This window comes from Carlito syrichta, unplaced genomic scaffold (genome assembly GCF_000164805.1).
Source record: "Carlito syrichta isolate Samal-C Ts95f unplaced genomic scaffold, Tarsius_syrichta-2.0.1 Scaffold309823, whole genome shotgun sequence".
NCBI lineage: Eukaryota > Metazoa > Chordata > Mammalia > Primates > Tarsiidae > Carlito > Carlito syrichta.
In genome coordinates this window covers 77,273-93,923 of record NW_007253919.1, presented here as the reverse complement: position 1 = coordinate 93,923, position 16,651 = coordinate 77,273, and the positions used below count along the sequence as shown (strand labels likewise).

The 16,651-nt window shown below is 39.6% G+C and overlaps 1 protein-coding gene across 2 annotated transcripts in view; it reads left to right on the top strand.

Annotated features, from left to right (window-relative positions):
* The window catches only part of CFDP1 (craniofacial development protein 1), a 150,366-nt gene that overhangs the window by 74,833 nt on the left and 58,882 nt on the right, over positions 1-16,651 (top strand). The window lies entirely within an intron of this gene.

Genomic DNA, 16,651 nt, shown 5'->3' with positions numbered 1-16,651 from the left:
CAAATTAGCCGGGCGTGGTAGCACACGCCTGTAGTTCTGGCTAATTGAAAGGCTGAGGTGAAAGAATCACCAGAACCTAGCGGATGGACACTGGGGTGGCTGTGAGTGTGCCACTGCACTCCAGCCTGGGCAAATTAGCTATCAGCAGTAATACCATCACCTATCATGTAGCATCTGGAAAACTCCACCATACACTTGCAAGAGAATACAAAAGAAAAGGGCACATCATGCCTTGGTGTGGTCTTGAAAATAATTTTAACTTTTTCAGCTCCCTGAAAAGATCTCAGGTCTCTCTGGGGTCCCTGGACCACACTTTGAGAACTGTAGAATACTCAAGCAACTAAGAGCAGTGTTTGTCTCAGGGGAAGGGGAATTGAATTAGATAGCTGAAAGACAGCAGAGAGTAGAATGGAGGCTTATTCCAAATACTTTTTGAATATTTTGTTTGGTACATTAATTACCATTTTTTGAAAGATGAAAAGTCCTTGTCTTTCTCCTGGCCTGAAGGCACTTAAATTAATAGATGTTTTTCAAAATTATTTTATTTTAGGTAACATTTAGAGGGGAGAACAACCTCAGGAGACACCTCTCCAATCTATATTAGGTTTCTATTGGAGTGAGCGCTCATATCCCCTTATTCTTTTATTTTATAGCACTTATTTCAGTTTGAGTTTTTGTGTGTGTGTGTGTGTGTGTGTGTGTATGTATATTTTTCACCTCTTTTCTCCCCCGCTGTAATTCCCTAAGGATATGGATCAAGTCTGTTCACTATTCTCAATTCAGTACTTGGTTCATAATAGTTTATTAGTAAATATTTATTGAATGTATGAATGAGGATCTTTAAGTAACTCATATCTGTTTCCCAGTTGTCTGTGCTGAGCAGTTCTGGACAGTTGCCAGAAGACAGATGTCTTACCCAAACACCCTTTTTTGCATGTTTAGAATTCTAAAATGCTTCCTGCGTTTGGTCTGGTTCCTCATAGAGTTGTGCACTAGATGAGCAGTAAGTAAGTAAAAGTAGAATATCACTAGCGGGAACCACAAAATGGATTTTTTGTGCTAAGACTTTCACAGATTAAGTCTTTTTGCTATTTTAAAGATACCTTTCTCATTCTTGAGTTGGTTCTATTTTTCTCTACATGAACAAAATAAGCATTTTTTTAAAAATCCCTTATTGGATTTGTCAAATTCCAGTGCCAGAATAAAGAATATTATGCTAAACATTTCTTGTGCCTCATTGAAGTTGGGTAAATGTTTATATCTGTTTCCTTGTGGTGGTTCTTTTAGTGTTCTCAGCTCACATGCTCTGGGTCGTCAGAAGGGAAGTGTCTGAATTTTAAAGCCAGCAGTTTGCTTTTAATCTGCAAGACCTCCATTGCCATAAGATCTACCACTGCTATAGTAACAAAACTCAGCTGGAACTTTGGCTGCATCCGTTGAGTCTATTCAGAGGCCTCCTGCCCTCACCTCTGGTTCCATGTCATTATTGTTTAAAAAAAGAATTAGTGTCTGTTCTGTATAAAACAACCCTGTAGGGCAGAAGGTTTGCAGTCATTGGTAGGAGCCACAGAGAACTATAGTTTCATAGTAAAGCATTTCTTTTCCCTCTTAGGAAACAGAACTTTAACTTAGATTTGCTTATAAGTGAAGGAATGAAGAGTGGATAGTAGTCTTCTGGAAGGTACCTTGGTGTTACTTGTGTTGTAGGATGCTACTGGCTTTGTTATTATGTTACATGTTTTTTAAGCTGTGGTGAGCATATTTTACAAACCAAAAATTAGCACACCTATTCTGTATTTTTTTATTTGTAGATTTATTTGTCAGAAGAACCTCACAGTGGTATTTTTAAAAGTCTAATGTAACTATTCACTTAAGAGTAATTTAAAAGTTGGGACTGTCTAGGAAAATCTAAAAAATAGGAATACCTTGCTTAGAATATAGGAAGTTGACTCTTCAAAAGAGAAATATTCTGTATTTTACTTTATTTTTTGAGTTGAGGTCTCACTCTGCTGTTCAGGATGGAGTGCAGTAGCACGATCACGGCTCACCATATAGCCTTCACCTCCTGGGCTCAGGTGATCCTTCCGCCTCAGTCTCCTGAGTAGCTGGGACTATAAGCCCATGTCACCATACCCAGCTAGTTTTTTGAGTTTTTGTAGAGACAAGGTCTCGCTGTGTTGCCTAGGCTGGTCTTGAACTCCTGGGCTCAAGCAGTCCTCTCACTGCAGCCTCCCAAAGTGCTAGGATTATAGGTATGAGCCACCACACCCATCCAGTATGGTACATTTTAAATTCTACTTTAGTGGTCTTTCAGCACAGTGTTGGTATCAGCACTACTAGAGCAGCAGCCTGGCCCCGCCTTTCTACCCAAAGTAAGATGCTACACCATAGACCAAGCATGTCCAACTTGCAGCCCCCAGGCTACATACAACCCAGGACAGCTAATAATGTGGCCCCACAAAATCTTTTAATATCATGTTAAAACAAACATTTCTGACAAGCACCTTGGGGAGTTTTATTATGTATATATACTAATTATATTATATAATTGACCCAAGATGATTTTTCTTTTCTTAAAACCAAAAGGCTGGACACCCCTGCTGTTGTCGACTATAGGCAAGACCATTGGTGTGTATGGAGACTTGATTTCTAGAATGATAGATATTTTCACATGACCTTGAAGCCTGTAGGACGGACAAGTGGAGACAGGAGATGACAGTATGGACCCAGAACTGTCCCATCTGACTTACCTTATTACCTAATTTGTATAGATCACACAGTCTAGGAACTAGCAAGTGGTTGATGGTGGCAAAAGCATCTCAGGGAACAAATAACTTTATTACATTATTGGATTTTCCTGAGTTTCTTCATCTTGTACAAATGACTTTCTAGAGGTTTAGGAATCATTGGTCAAGATAGGTAGGCTCTTTTGCTTATTTTCCTAAGGCCATGCTTTCAACCCATGCCATCACTACATTCTGCAGGATAGAAGAAGGAAGAAAGCAAAGAAATAACAAAAGTTCTGAAAACAAATACAAGGAAGCCAGGGAACCAAAGAGGAAACAGACATTGAGAAATTCAAAATGAAACCAGACAAGTAGAGAACATGTTCATGTGCTCAGAGTTATTTTCTACAGTATATTTACAGAGGCTACAGGTGCCTTGGCAGTTCTATTGTATATTGTGAAAAAACAAACTCTTTTTATTCCCTGAGCTTTTCACATGGTGATCTCTTTTAAGTTTTTGTAATATCTGACCTAACATTATGTTTTAAAATGAGATTTATAGTTCCTGTGGACCTCTTTCCCAAGGCAGCAAATTCTGTAACATTGAGCAGTATTTATTATTCTGATGTTAGTACGTAGGAGGCATTTATATAGACCTCAGTTTGTGGTGTAAATCTATAGAGTTTCACCTGGGAAGGTTTGTGTTACTGGGCAGTGGTCAGGTATTGAAAATGTGTACAGCGCCACGTTTATATAATGAGATTATTAGTCCCAGAACAATGGGAACCCAGTCTGCTTTGTTTACTTACCTCTGTATCAGAGCACCTAAAATAGTTTATATTAAATAAGCACTCAAGGCCAGGCCCCGTAGCTCTTGCCTATAATACCAGCACATCGATAGGCTGAGGCAAGAGGATTCCTGGAGCTCAGGAGTTTGAGACCAGCCTGTACAACATTTGAAGACCCCATCTCTACAAAATTTTTTTTAAATTAGCTGGGTATGATGACACACCTATAGTCCTAACTGCTCAGTAGTCTGAGACAGGAGGATTACTTGAGCCCCGGAGTTTGAGGCTGTAGTGAGCTAGGTTGGTGTCACTATATTCCAGCCCCAGAGGACAGAGTGAGACTCTGCCTCTTTAATTAAAAAAAAAAAAAAAAAAAATTATAAAAAAAACCAATGTGCTTTCAGTACATTGTTGTTGAATTAAATAATAGAATTATAGAAAGACAGTTGGGAAACTAATGGAATGTTTGAAAGGATAGCCAAAAATGCATCTTAACATTTAGGAAGTTGGTGATATTTCTAGAGACTATGAACAATCAACTGTGATTTCTTACAATTGCTTTTAGAAAAGAAGTCTTACATGTATCTTTTTAACATCTTCTTACCTGTAACATTCTTCTGGTTTGTTTAATGGCAGTTATCTAATTTATCTATTGAAGATAATTGTTTAAATATCAAATATAAATTAACATTTAATGTAGTTTGTTTTTTTAAGCAGTTTATTAAACATCTTAACAGATAAAACATACATACAATTACAACTATTATTAAACTTAATAACGTCTGGTTTGGGGGTAAACTAGTGGTAGATTTTCATTTATCTTCATTTCGTTTTTTTCTTTGGGGGAGCATTGGAATCGTACTCTGTCGCCCAGGCTGGAGTACAGTGGCATGCTCATGGCCACCCCAGCATCGATCTGCTGGGCTCCGGCAATCCTTCTGCTTCAGCCTTCCAAGTAGCCAGAACTATAGGCACACACTACCACGTCCAGCCAATTTTTTTTTTTTTTTGTAGAGTTGAGATCTCGCCAAGTTGCTTAGGCTGGTCTTGAACCCACAGGCTCAGGCAATCCACTCACCTCAACCTCCCAATATCATCATTGTCAACAGTTAATAGAAAACTAGAAAGAGGGAATTTTTTTTTTTTGAGTTGGAGTCTCACTCTATCATTCCAAGTAGCTGGAACTACAGGCATGTGCTACCATACCCAGCTAAATTTATTTGTAGAGATGAGGTCTTGCCATGTTGCCCAGACTGGTCTCGAACTCATGGGCTCAGGCAATCCTCTCATGTCCACCTCCCCAAGTTCTGGGATTACAGGTGTGAGCCACCATGCCTGGCAAAAGAGAAATTTTAATCAGCCACAGAGAGATTGTTATATCTGCTCTATTTTTGTTTTTACCTCATGCTCCCATTGGGGGTTATTGAGTTGGAGAAAGAGGGCTACTCTTCATTTCCATGTACACAACCCATTTTAGACCCTCTAGACATCCTGTTTGTGGTGCTAAATTATGCTAAATTATTTTTACAAAATTAGTGTGTTTCAGTTAACCATAGTTATTGTCTTTTTGATGCTTAGATTGTCGCAGATTGACTAATGGTGTTATCTTTGAAATGACTTTGTCCTTTTGATACTAACTCTGTCTTAAAAATATTCTTGCTTTCTGGTAGTGCTAGAAAATACTAGTACAAGAACAGTCTTGCTTGTTTTCTTGCCCTAAGGAGTCCTGGTTCTTTTTAAGTGGAGAATAATATTAGAAACCCAAATCTGGACTCGAGAGATCATGAGTGGTGGTGACCAGCAAAAGTGCTGCTGTTGCTGTTAAACTAATTTTAGTGACAACTTTATTATATTTCTTCATTACAAGAGGTTTTCCACAAACAAATATATATATAAAATAGAAATAAAAATAAAACAAACACCCATATCCTCACCACCTAACCCTCTCTGTGTAGCCTTCTGTATTGTATCCTCTTTCATCTCCAAAAAGGAAAGTAGCTGCTGTCTTAATTTTTCTTTGTATTGTTCTCTTATCTTTCTTTATAATTTTTTTGTTTTTATTTGTTTGTTTGTTTGTTTTAGTCAGGGTCTCACTCTGTCGCTGGGAATACAGTGGTATAATCACAGCTCCACACAGCTTCCACCTCCCAGGTTCAGGCAATTCTCCCTCGTCAGCCTCCTGAGTAACTGGGACCATAGGCATGTGCCACCACGCCCAGCTAATTTTTTTTATTTTTCGTAGAGATAAAGTCTCACTATGTTGCTCAGGCTGATCTTGAACTCCTGGGCGCAAATGATCCTCCTGCCTCAGCCTCCCAGAGAGCTGGGATTACAGGCCTGAATGACTACACCCAGCCAGATTTCCTTATTTTTGAATTTAAAATAAATACCATTTTGCAGCATGTATTTTTCTGTAACTGACTTTTTTCACTTAATGTTATTTTGGAGTCTATGTTGATGTAGTAGCTTTAGTTCATATTCACTGCTTTATTACATCTCATTGTATGAATATGCCACAACTTTTATGTTTTCCTATATTTCTAGATTTTTTTGCTATTAGAAAAATATTACTGAGAACATTCCTGTACATGTTTTCTTGTACATATGTGTAGGGGTTTCTCCAGGTTGGCTGTGTTTTTGAAATGTTTTTACATGACCCCAAAGTAAGAAATACTATTTTCATCATGACTTCAGTACACTCACACACACCTACACACGAAACAAAGTTTTAAAAATAAAAGTACTGCTTTTACTGTAATATAGTAAAATAAAGTAAAATAAAATATAATACTTATGTGTAATGAGATAAAAATGTAACAAACACTGTTTCATTCATATTAAGATACTGGCAATGATTCACTAAATTGATTTGGGACCCATTGCGTTACAACTAGCAGTTTGAAAACCTAAAAATGAATGCACTGGTTCTGGAACATGCTTAAAAGTTAACCTAAAGATTAAGTCAATTTGTTTTTTAAAGTGGTTGAACCAGTCTAGCAGCCAGTGAAAGTTCCTATTGCTCCAGTGCTTGTTGTTGGCAGGATAGCTGTTGGCAGTGTTGCCATTCTCATACGTGTGAAATGGTATGTTTTAATTTGCATTTCTCAACTACTAATTGGTTTATCAAGTGAAGAGACAAATTACAGGCAGTATTACAGTGCAGTAATAGAAATGTGCACATGATATTTGTGATAGCTAGAGAGCTGGCCTTGGTACAGTCCAGGAAAGTTCCACAAATAAAAGCTTTCAGAAGCTTGTCTATAAGAAGCCATTTAGAATTTCAGAAGTTATTTCTGAACTGGGTTCTTCCTAGGTAAAATTTTTTCTCCTAAGACTGTCACTTTGAGGTTTATCTAAATATAAGGTAGATCTTAACCTTTCTTGGACTTTGAGTGAGGCTTTTGAATATTGATGAAAATTATGGACTTGTCTTCTAAGTCTGAGTTGTTTACTCTGCTGGATTGAGACCTCTCCTCTCTCCCATGCCACACCCTTTCCCCCCAATTCAGAAACCTTTGATGTGGCCTACAGCTTTGCGTTGGTGGCATATTGAGTTGGTGTCTCTCATGGGGCCCCAACATACAGAGCGATGTGTATATAGACTGTGTGCTAAAGATCAGTCTGTCATCAGCAGAGATTAGGACTTCATCAGAACCAAAAAAACTGAAGCTGGAAACAACTAATAAAAGAAAGACCCTAAGACATAGAGAGTAGATGGGGTGCATGTTTGTTCTTTTTTTTTTTTCCTGTATATGAAATGATAGGTTGAACCAATTTTATTTAAATCCGATGGACAGGATAATCCCGAGGTCTTTGTGACACCTTGGTAACTGATAAGGGTTACATGAACCTCAGTTATATACCACTTAATTTGCTCGTGCTACTGATACAGTTAATATGTGGATATAATTCTATATGTGTAAAATTATCTTGAAAGGAAATTAGTTTATGCTTTCTTTATCTGCCAGTACCACAAAAATTTTTCAGCTGTTTCCCCTAGGGCTTCCTTTTATTCATCTAATACCAGGATTTATGGCTCCAAGGAACTTGATTCACTACCCAGTGATCTGATTCAACAACCTGTTTGGGCGTGAGACTTAATTAGATACGTTACTCTTTTTTTTGAGCTGGAATCTCACTGTGTCGCTCATCTGGAGTGCAGTAGCACGCTCACGGCCACTGCAGCCACAACCTGCTGGGCTCAATTGATCCTTCTGCTTTAGCCTTCTAAGTAGCTGGAACTACAAGCACATGCCACCACACCCAGCAAAAATTTTTTTTTTTAATTGTAAAGATGAGATCTCGCCAAGTTGCCTGGACTAGTCTCAAACACGTGGACTTAGGCAGACCTCTCACCTCAGCCTCCCAAAGTGCTGGGATTATAGGCGTGTGCCACTCCCAGCCTAAATAGGTTACTCTCTTCTGAGACGCCTCTAATTCTTCTCCACTTTCCACCCCAGAATCCACAAGTCTGAAATAAAACTGTATTATAGTTGTCATATAAGGACTCTTGAGTTTACTCTCTAAAATTACCTCCTTCCAGAAGCCATTTTTGTTTGATGTGATAAGAAATGTGCAGGTAAGTCACAATGCAGGTTTTTTAAGCTCTGTTGGGAGATCAACATTTTAAAGGGTAGAAAGTACACGTGATTCAGCCAGGAAGAAAACTGTTGTTTTTCAGCTTTCTTCAGAGAATGGCTGTTAGCAATGCAAATGTAAGATTTAATAGCACAGTAAACAAAACACTGAAAACTGTAGATTTTTTTATAAAACACTGGCACTCAGAGAAGTCCAGTTTGGTCAAGAAGATAGCAAATCACATCCTTGTTGGGCTAAAAGCTATTATCTTCTTGGTTCTGAATTCAACTCCAGTTATTTTTAATGACCCTGAATATGTCTCCAAATTTGCTTAGGGCTGTTATTTCTAGGAAAAAGAGTCTAGAAAAAAGGTAAGCACTAGCAGTTAGTTAGTGTGATGTGAAGGTAATAATTATGGTCAAAGCAACTGCTTAAAGATTGTGACTGCATTGGAGTCTCAGGAAAGATTGGTTTAATGACTTGGCAAATCCAAGGCATGAATTTTTGGTGGTGTTTGTTATTTTGTCTTATTTTTTCACCCTTAAAAAATTCAGTGCACAGACTAACTAAAAATTGAACCCTTGCCAGGTACAGTAGCTCATGCCTGTAATTCCAGCACTTTGCAAAAGGATTGCATGAGCTCAGGGGTTCAAGACTAGCCTGTGCAACTTGGGGAGACCTCGTCTCTACAATAAATGAAAGAAATTAGCCAGGCATGGTGATATGCACCTGTGGTTCTAGCTACGTGGAAGTCTGAGGTGGAAAGATCACCTGAGCCCAGCAGGTCGAGTTTGCAGTAGCCATGAGTGTGCCACTGAACTCCAGTCTGGGCGACAGAGTGAAACACCGACAATAAAAAAAAGCCAGGCACAGTGGCTCACGCCTATAATTCCAGCACTTTGGGAGGCCGAGGTGAGAGGATTGCCTGAACCCACGAGTTCCAGACCAGCTTAGGCAACTTGGGGAGACCTCATCTCTATAGTAAATAAAAAAATTAGCCGGGTGTGATGTGCATGGCTGTAGTTCCAGCTACTTGGAAGGCTGAAGGGAAGGATTACCTGACCCCAGCAGGTCAAGGCTACAGTGACTGGGAATGTGCCACTGCTCTCCAGCCTGGGTGACAAAGGGAGACTCCTACTCAAAAAAAAGAAATTAGATGGGCGTGGTGCTGTGCACCTGTAGTTCCAGGTACTTGGAAAGCTGAGGCAGAAGGATCACCTGAGCCCAGCAGGTCGAGGCTGCGGTGGCCGTGAGCATACCACTGTACTCCAGCCCAGGCAGGGTGAGACTCCAACTCAAAAAAAACCCCCAAAATTAATAAATTCAACCCTTAATCTACTTCACAGCATATTAGCTTTCTACAGAACTTTGCTATTTTGAGACTAGTGATATGAATTATTCCCTATTAATAAGAATCTGGCATATTTTTTCTGTTGGAGAAAAGAATATATCTATTTAAAAATCAAGATTTAATTAATTGCCTAATTTTATATAGAATTCTATTTATTTGATTACAAAGAAAATATAAATATAATTTTAATTTTTTTTTTGAGTTGTAGTCTCACTCTGCCACCCAGGCTGGAGTACAGTGGCACGTTCACAGCCACCCCAGTGTTGACCTGCTGGGCTCCGGCAATCTTTCCGGCTCAACTTCAAAGTAACTGGAACTACAGGCAACACGCTATCACATCCAGCTAATATTTTTATTTCTTGTAGAGATGAGGTCTCGCCAAGTTGCCTGGCTGATCTTGAACCCGCTGGCTCAGGCAATCCACTCACCTCAGCCTCCCAAAGTGCTCGGATTACAGGCTGAGCCACCGAGCCCGACCTTAACGGCTTGTTAAATTTGAAAACGTTTTAGAAGCCTAGGGGTTTGAGACCAGCCCAGGCAACTTGGCAAGACCTCGTCTCTACAGTAAATAAAAAAATTAGCTGGACGTGGTGGTGCACGCCTGTAGTTCAAGCTACTTGGGAGACTGAGATGGAAGGATTACCTGAACCCAGCAGGTCAAGCTGTGGTGGTCCTGAGAATGCCAGTGTACTCCAGCCTGGGTGATAGAGTGAGACTCCAACTCGAGGCTGGGTGTGGTGGCTCAAGCTGTAATCCTAGCACTTTGGGAGGCTGAGGCAAGAGGATTGCCTGAGTTCAGGGGTTCGAGACCAGCCTGGGCAACTTGGTGAGACCTTCTCTCCACAGTAAGTAAAAAAGCCAGGTATGCTAGCGCATGCCTATAGTTCCAACTACTTGGACGACTGAGGCGGAAGAATTGCCTGAGTTCAGCAGGTCATGGCTTCGGTGGCTCGTGAGTATGTCACTGGACTCCAACCTGGGCAACAGAGTGAGACTCCAATTTTAAAAAGAGAGAGAGAGCCGGGCTCAGTGGCTCAGCCTGTAATCCCGCGCCTTGGGAGGCTGAGGTGAGTGGATTGCCTAAGCCCCTGGTTCGAGACCCCGCCTGAGCAACTTGGTGAGACCTCATCTCTACAATAAATCAAAAAAATCAGCTGTGCGTGGTAGTGCGCGCCTGTAGTTCCGGCTACTCGGAAGACTGAGGCAGAAGGATCACTGGAGCACAGCAGGTCGAGGCTGGAGCGGCCACTGCACTCCAGTCTGGGCAACAGAGTGAGACTCCAGCTCAAAAAAATAAAATAAAAAAGAGAGAGAGAGGGAGACAGATACTCCAACTCCAACTTTTAGAGTAATTTATTCTTTATTTATGGCAGATTGAGATTCCAACTCAAAAACAAGTTTTAGAATATTTATTTGTTTGTTTGTTTATTTAAAGAGATATGGTCTTGCTCTGTTACCCAGGTTGGAATACAGTGATGTGATCATAGTTCACTGTAGCCTCAAACTCTTGGGCTCAAGTGATCCTCCCATCTCAGCCTTCTTCCTGAGTAGCTGGAATTACAGCATGTACCACCATGCTCAGCTAATTTTTTTTTTCATTTTTTTGTAGACATGAGGTCTCACTATGTTGCCCAGGCTGGTTAGAACTCCTGGCCTCAAGCAGTCCTTCCACCTCAGCCTCCCAAAGTACTGAGATTACAGGCGTAAGTCACTGTGCCCAGCAGAATTTTATATTGAATAATCTGAATAGATTATTCAGAAAAGTTGTTAAAATGATATGGAGAATTTTCACATACAGCCATGCCTCAGTTTATTGTACTTCACTTTTATGTACTTTGCAGCCACTACATTTTTTACAATTTGAAGGTTTGTGGCAACCTTGCAGGGAGCAACTCTACCAGTGTCATTTTTCCAACAGCATGTGGTCACTTCATGTCTCTGTGTTATGTTTTGGTAATTTTCAAAATATCTCAGAGTTTTTCATTATTATTATTATATCTGTTATAGTGATCTTTGATCATTGATCTTTGATGCTGTTGTTGTAATTGTTGTGGTGTACTACCAACTGTACCCATATAGAACACAAACTTAATTTAACAACTTAAATGTGTTCCCTGAAACACAACAATATTGAAATTATGCCAATTAATAACCCTACAATGGCCTCTAAGTGCTCACGTGAAAGGGAAATCACATCTCTTACTTTAAATCAAAAGCTAGAAATTATAAAACTTGGTGAGGAAGGCATGTTGAAAGGTGAGATAAGGCTAAAAGCTAGGCTTCTTGCTCCAGAGTTAGCCAGTTGTAAATGCAGAGGAAAAGTTCTTGAAGAAAATTAAAAATGCTACTCCAGTAAACATAATGAATACTACGAAAGCAAAAAAGCAGCCTTATTACTGATATAGGGACAGTTTTAGCTGCTTGATTAGAAAATCAAATCAGCCACAATATTCTCTTAATCCAAAACCTAATCCAGAGCAAGGCCCTTACACTCTTCATTTCTATAGAGGCTGAGAGAGGTGGCGAAGCTGCAGAAGAAAAGTTGAAACTAGCAGAGGTTGGTCCATGGGTTCTTTACTTAAAGTGTGTGTGTGTGTGTGTGTGTGTGTGTGTGTCAGAGTGTCAGAGTCTCACTCTGTTGCTCAGGCTGGAGTACAGTGGCACGCTCACAGCCACCACAGCCTCGACCAGTTAGGCTCAGTTGATCCTTCCTCAGTCTTTGTCCAGGCTGGAGTGCAGCGGCACTCTAACGGCCACCATAGTCTCGACCTGCTGGGCTCAGGTGATCCTTCTGCCTCAGGCTTCCAAGTAGCTGGAACTACGGGCGCTCACTACCACACCTGGCTAATTTTTTGGTTTACTATAGTGATGAGGTCTTGCCAAGTTGCCCAGACTGGTCTTGAACCCCTGGGCTCAGGCAGTTCTCTCACCTCTGCCTCCCAAAGTACTGGGATTACAGGCTTGAGTCACCATGCCCAGCTGGTTTTCTTTATTTGTGGTATAGTAACTCTTGATGATCCTAGATCTGTTCATGGTTGCAAAATGGTGGCAGTCTAAGTCTATATCATTTTTTTCATTATTATTATTTGCAGTACTTCTAAAGACATAAACCTCTTTTCTGTTTGGTTCCCAATTCATATAGGAAAGATAAGTTCCTTTCTTTTACTGACCCTTTCTTGCCCTTCTATTTCTCTAATTCATATAGGAAAGATAAATTTTTTTCCTTTTAGTTTCAAAATGAGTTGTTTCACTAACATCCTCCATAGTAACCAGTTAGTATTTTCAATTATGAACTTGTGAATTTAAACATTTGTTATTGTTTATCTTTGACAAGTAAGTTATTCAAATAAGTTCACACGTTATTTTGACAATGACCCTAATTTTCTTTCGTAGTTTTCATGTTGTCTGGCATGAAATAATATCCCAGGCTCATTTCTTCTCCCAGCCCTGGTATTAGTCACCTAATCTAGGAGCCCTGGTTTCTTTCTGTAGGAAACATTTCAAGATATTAGAGGTTGTGCATGGTGGCTCACGCCTATAATCCCAGCATTTTGGGAAGCCAAGGTGAGAGGATTGCCTGAGTCCACAGGTTTGAGACCAACCTGGGCAACTTGGCAAGACCTTATCTCTACAATAAATAAAAAAATTAGCCTGGCATGGAGGTGTGTGCCTGTCATTCCAGCTACTTTGAAGGCTGAGACATAAGGGTTGCCTGAACCCAGCACGTCCCAGTAGCCGTGAGCAGGCCACTGCACTCCAGCCTGGGCGACAGAGTGAGACTCCAACTCAAAAAAAAAAAAAAAAGACATTAGGGATAAGGGTGCTACTAAGTTGTTCATTATTTCAAGGACTTTTCAATACATACAGCAAATAATATTTTGCTTTGTTTTATTTTTATTTCCTTACTTTAAAAGCAATACAGCTACTCCAAATCAAGTTTAGAAATCTCAGGTTATTTTAAATCTGAAGTTTCCATTTTCTTAACATTAGGAAAAAAACAACAGGAATGATCGAATATTCTACATATACTCATTTACTTACTTTCATAGTACATGCACACAAGTCTCAGAATGACAATATCAATACTACCATCTAGTATGATTAGTACAAATGGTTTCAATTGGCTTGTTTTGTTTTTGCAGTTCTTTTTGTCCTTAGATTTTATTTCACTGGAAATGTATAATCAAATTTTTATGTTCTAAGTCACTTGGAATAGTTTTTTCTTTTTGTAGTAAAGCCACCAGTTGGACACATATTAGATTTGTTTTATTTTATTTGAGGAATTGTTTTTATTTTCATTTAAAATTTATGTATCTCCCCTTACTTAGTCTGCCATACTATTACTTTTTCCTGCTTAACAATATGGTATAGAGTAATAGAGTTTCCTCATTCTTTTTTTATTTCCTCCCTCACATGCACAGTATTTCATTGTATGAATTACCAGAGTTTATTTATTTAGTTTTCTTTAATAAACAGTTGGATTGTTTCTAGTCTTTTGTTATTACAAAGAGCCCTGCAATGAATAGTCTTATGCCTGTGTGCTTTTGTGGTTTCTGGCAAGGATTTCAGTGTAATTCAAGGTTATCCTCTCTTAGGTTATGGCCAATTAAATGTCTGCAGTAATTTTTAAATAATAATATCTAATTAAAAAGAGCCCTCAGTACATAATTATTCAGCAGGGAAATGCATATCAAACTGCAGTAAGATAACATTTCACACCCACTACCATTAGGATGACTATAATTTTAAAAGATGGAAATAGCAAGTGTTGATGAGGGTATGGAGAAATTGAAACACTCATACGTTGCTGGTGGCATGTAAAATGGTGCAGCTGTGTAGGAAAATAGTTTGACAGTTCCTCAAAAAGTTATAAAGTTATACATTGAGTTCTATATGACCCAGCAGTTCTACTCCTATGCATATATACTCATTAAAAATGAAAATATGTCCACACAAAAACTGGGTTACGAATGTTCATAGCAGCATTATTCATGGTAGCCAAAAAGTAGAAGTACCCAATGGCCTTCAACTGATATGTGGATAAACAAATTGCTATATATCCGCCCAGTGTAATATTATTCAGCCATAAAAAGGAATGAAGTACATTTAACATACTAGAAATAGAAGGAATTTTAGCTGGCTTCTTTGTAGAAAGTGATAAGGTGATTCTAAAAATCATTTATAAATTCAAGGCACCCAGAATAACCAAAACAGCTTTGAAAAAGAGCAAAGTTAGAGAACTCGTGACTTCAAAATTTACTTCTAGGCTGCAATAATCAAGATGCTGTGGTACTTGTATAAAGACAGACATATGGATCAGTGGAATTGAATAAAGAGTTCTGAAATACACCTTCACATTTATTATAGTCTGTTTATAGTCTGTTGATTTTTGGCAAGAATGCCAAGGCAATTAAATGAAGAGCAGGCAGTATATTCATTTCAACAAATGGTATTGGGACAACTGGATCTTGTCTACACAAATACATGTTCATAGCAGCAGTGTTCATAATAGCCAAAGTTTGGAAATATATCCAATGTCTGTAAACTGATGAATGGATGAATAAAGTGTGGTATAAAATCCATACAATGGAATATTATTTGGCCATGGAAATGAGAGGGGAATGGGGCAGGGTTATTTCTAGAGTTTGAATGACATATCAGTCTCTTGCAGAGGGTGTTGAGTTTGTTTTGAGTGGAAGTTTTTAGAGCTATCTTGGAAGACCAGAGTATGCCCAGTGTAGATTATACAAAACCTAGTTTATTGTTACTTCCTTCTTCCTATCTGCCTGTCTGGTACTATGTGCAGTGGAGGGTTTACCCCTAGAGAACTTTGACAAATAGACATTCCTGGTGCTTGGGCTACTTCATTTACATTCACTTGCAGCTTTTACGTCAGAATCCAGGACAATCTCATCACCTTTCTTTTTTTTGAGTTGGAGTCTCATTCCATCACCCAGGCTAGAGTGCAGTGGCACGCTCATGGCCACCGCAGCCTCGACCTGCCGGGCTCAGGTCATCCTTCCACCTCAGATTTCCAAGTAGCCAGAACTACAGGGGTGCGCTACCATGCTAATTTTTTTTTAATTTAATTTTTTTTTTTTTTTTTTGAGTGGAGTCTCACTCGGTCGCCCAGACTGGAGTGCAGTGGCCGCTCCCAGCCACCGCAGCCTCAACCTGCTGGGCTCCGGCGATCCTTCCGCCTCAGCTTTCCAAGTAGCTGGAACTACAGGCGCGTGCTACCACGCCCAGCTAATTTTTTATTTATTGTAAAGATGAGATCTCACCAAGTTGCCCAGGCTGTTCTCAAACCCTTGGGCTCAAGCAGTCACTTCACCTTGGCCTTCCAAATTGCAGGGATTACAGACCTGACCCACCACGCCCAGCCTCATCAACTTTCTGTTATCAACACTAGGTGTATACTATTAATAGTAAGCACTGAGTATCCAGCAGAATTTAAGCACAGTAAAGTCCTCATGGGAGATATGAGTACTGAAGATTTACATTTGAGCCACTGCTCTGTGATATTCACGCTGCCATCCAATTTTATTATTTTTCACTTTGCATACATTCAGATTTCTTCCTGACTAGAAACCTTGAAACCTTCAGACCTCATATCTAGAAAAGCTGGTTCATGCTCCCTGGTACAGCTTCACCATAGTCACTGGTTACATGACTAGGTCTTGTAGCAGCTGAACATCAACGTAGGATCAAATATCATGTGCCTTAAAAAGGTCAACATTTAGCCAGGCATGGTGGCGCGTGCCTGTAGTTCCGGCTATTTGGAAGGCTGAGGCAGAAGAATCACCTGAGCCCAGCAGGTCAAGACTACAGTGGCCATGAGCATGTCAATACACTGCAGCCTGGGCAACAGAGTGATACTCCTACTCAAAAAAAAAAAAAGAAAAGAAAAGAAAAGGTCAACATTTTCTGAATGGCGTTGTTTCTGGGTTCTTAAGGATCATTATTTCCTTTCTAAAGAAATTTAAATCTAAATATATCTAAAGATTTATTTTGAGTAGTCTTTCATTTCGCTTTTCTTCTTTTGATTTTTCTTCTCATGTGAATACACACCTATTATAAGACATATTTACATGAGCTATAAACATGGTTGTTTCGTCTAGGCTCAGTGGTTCAGCCTGTAATCCCAGCACTTTGGGAGGCCAAGGCAAGTGAATTGCCTGAGCTCGCGGGTTCGAGACCAGCCTGGG